At 40.2% G+C, this 3,489-nt stretch overlaps 1 protein-coding gene across 1 annotated transcript in view; it reads right to left on the minus strand.

Annotated features, from left to right (window-relative positions):
- Window positions 1-3,489, minus strand: part of LOC100533317 (capsulin) — a gene marked incomplete in the record, with an annotated part of 101,194 nt that overhangs the window by 59,593 nt on the left and 38,112 nt on the right.

The raw sequence follows: 3,489 nt of genomic DNA on the forward strand, positions 1-3,489 counted from the left end.
TACATACATACATACATACATACATACATACATACATACATACGTACGTACATACGTACATTCACACACATGCACACACACAGAGCGTGCGTGCACGTGTGCACACACAAGATGCCTTACCGGGAATGACAGTGGTTGTGGCTTTAGCCGTGGTCTTCCTCTCCTCAAAGCAGATATTGTACACACCAGGGCAGCTTCTGACATCCAGGGTATCGTCTTTGTAGAAGTAGTCCTTATTCTCATAGCAGTAGTCTAAAGGCACAAAAGGGGGAACATGAATCTCATAATATTTAGATTGATGTGAACTTATTTAAGTAAACGGAGATTTAATTGTACTCTTTTGTGACTATTAATGCGTCATTTGACACAATATTTTGAATTCCACCAGCAAACAAATGTTTTTGACAATGTAGGATTTGGAGTTGTTTAACATAGTGTAAAATATAAGATGTGATCAACGTTGTAAAAGAGGGCCTCTTTGTAAATATAAATCCAAGAATTTACATTAACACCCCAAAAGTATATTGCGACAGTAACACCTTTTAAGAAAATACAAGTGTGGTTAAAAAATAAATAGCAGTTGTGAAATATATTCTTTTCGAACTTGTACGCACGGTTTCTGCCTCTACAGTCACTTCTGGTAAGCAAGAAGATAACCAATCTTCCGGTACAGTTCTCAGTCTGAATTTGCAACCCATGCTAGTTCCCGAATGCGTTCAAACTTTTGTCCTGTATTACCTGTCCTGGGCAACAACGTCATTGCACTGTGGACAGGTCCATAAGTGCTCAGTTCCCCCCAGCACCAAAAACCATGTTTGGTCTCTGCTCATCCACAGTTGTGGCCTTCGCTTTGTTAGTAACTGCATTGTCACGGAAGAGCATAGTACTAGTCTAGTGTAAAAGAATCCGATGTTTGGTCTCTGCTCATCAACATAAAAAACAACAACATGGGACAGTACATTGTACACTTACTAGTATTATATAGCATAATACCAACCACTTGAGGACCACCGTAATCGAAAAAGACAGTAAAAAGCCTATTTCTGCTCTGAAGTCCTAGAATACAAAAGATGTCTCTTTGTTTCATCTGTCCTCATGTGACTCAGCCCTTTTGATGGAACTCAAAAAAAAACAAAAAAAAAGAATTGATGTTTCCTCTGATAAGAAAAGATTTTGTAAATCGCCAAAGCCCATAGGGTTCAAACGTGTTGAGAAATTCCGTGGCACATTTTACCCTGTATCCTTTATGTTCCTCAATAAATAAATGGGGTATTCAAAGAGCACACCTCTTTATTTATAGTTCTCCCGGAATAATAATTTGTACCGACCCAAACAAAAGTCAAGACATGTCACAACGTTTTTAAATAGAGAAAATGAGGTCTTGCCCAATATGGCGCCAGACAATATCAACTTTCTCATTCACATAATAATTTGGGTGGCCAAAATGTGGGTTAACAAAAGCAGTGTCAAACACTTTGCTCGTTTACATGAATTCGTTTTGGGGAATCGCCAAATTTCCACTGTACCATAATCATCATCAATCAATGCCAAATCTGTTACAGACATCTGTGATCATGGTTCTCCATTCATTCCTTTGCTCGGATGCTCTTAAAAAAGCTACGTTATCCTGATCTTGCCCCGATACCCATTTGTTTAAGTTCCCAAAGCAGGTCTGCCCCAACCTCGTTTGCCTTTAATTTTGACGGTGAGAGCTAGATGTTCGAGACCTTTTTTCAGGTGTGCCAAAAACTGCATTTGTCGTTTCCTGATTGTTTTTAACAGTGAGCGTCCCATGTGGGCTTCACCAAGCACTACCTCATTTGATTTCTTTACCTTCCACTGTATATAAAGATGAAACATTGAGATATATTTTCTTTCAAGAACTTCGTGTTGTTTCCTCCACAACGCAAACCAACCTTTGTTTGTGACATCATAAAATAGCCAAGACTGAGGTTACATGAAACTCATCTGGTTGGTTCGAGAGCAGACATGTTATAGACAGTTTATATGACTGAGGTCAATATCTTAGCCGTTAGATGATAAATCCCAAAACTTTCGGGTCGACCATCGGAGTGGGCAGAAATGTACGATTTGCGGACCAAAGACGGACAATGTTGCAGCACATTTCGTGCTATCATATACAAATCAAACCACCAAACTTACATATTACCTGGCAAGCATGTTGTTGTCTGCCGTTTTAAGTTTCAGATAAAACAGAATTTTTTAAAAAGATCGAAAGAACAAAAAATAATGCTTTTTTAAAAAAGTGTCGTAAAGCAGCCAGTCCTCCGACTTTGTCGTATGACCAGGATTCACATCCCCAGCGAGTTAACAGGAACGATTGGGAGATCACACTTTTGGTCACTTATACTGTTACAAATCAATTATTTCCAATACAATTTAAAATTATGGGGAAAAGTATCCCCCCCCCCTCTCAAAGAGCAGAAAATTACTTCGCAATAAATAGTTCGAACAAAAATTATTTCGCCCAGTATAGCGACAAATTACTTTAGTAACTAAGAAGGAGGGGAAGCATTTGACTGAAAAATCAAGATGAAAAGTTATTTTCAAGCTACAATGTCTCCTTTATGATGGAAATCTGACAACAGGGTTAAAACCCATCGGTACGCTGTGTGATCTCTCTTGGCATGCAGTGCAGTGCATCTCGTGCGTATAGAGTGCACAAATCTGCAAATGTCAGTCGGGTAAAATTTTGTTCCAGGCATTGGTAAGCGCTTGCTGCAGCAATAAACGATTCTGGGACCGAGATGTATATCACGAACAACTTGGTCACTCCTGTCCAATAGAAACTCGGTGGGATTCCGTGGTAGGGCAGGCCGTGGTTCCATTACAGTGACTTTATTCTCGATATACTTGGGGGAAGAGCGCAGTGTGCATGGACGCATTGTCCTGTTAGAATGTCATAGACTGAGAGCGTTGTTGAAGAAATGGCAGGCGGTTCTCATGTAGTCTCCTGTATACTTTTATTCTCCATCTCCAATCGTTGTGTTCAAGTTAGAACCGAGGCTCGTCCGAGAAGATGACGGTGTATCCGTATGGTGTCTTGGCTGTAAACCCAGTTGTGAGCACACATTCTCGCCACGATCCGGAATTCCTTTAGCCTGCGACGAACAGTAAGGTGGTGGATGGGTAAAGTACAGGAAAATGTTTGCAGTTTGAGCAGCTGCCCTAAAATGATTTATTAGGCCCACTGACCTAATGTATCGACCTTGAGCCGGCAGTTCACCAATGGACGACCAGCTCTGGTTGTCTATATTGAACGTGCTGCTGGTCTAGCGTCTCAGAAAACCGATAGTTTTTTAGCTTAATTTGAATGTTCTCGAAACAGATCGGATTATGGCAGTGGCTTTGTACCATCGGTGTGTTCAATCCATTTTTTTGAGTAACAATAATCCTATATAATGCAGCTTTAAGTAAACACAGTAATAGCTTCATTTTAACAAAGATACAACCAAGGTGCCGTAACCC

Source organism: Aplysia californica, unplaced genomic scaffold (assembly GCF_000002075.1).
Source record: "Aplysia californica isolate F4 #8 unplaced genomic scaffold, AplCal3.0 scaffold00292, whole genome shotgun sequence".
NCBI classification, from domain to species: domain Eukaryota; kingdom Metazoa; phylum Mollusca; class Gastropoda; order Aplysiida; family Aplysiidae; genus Aplysia; species Aplysia californica.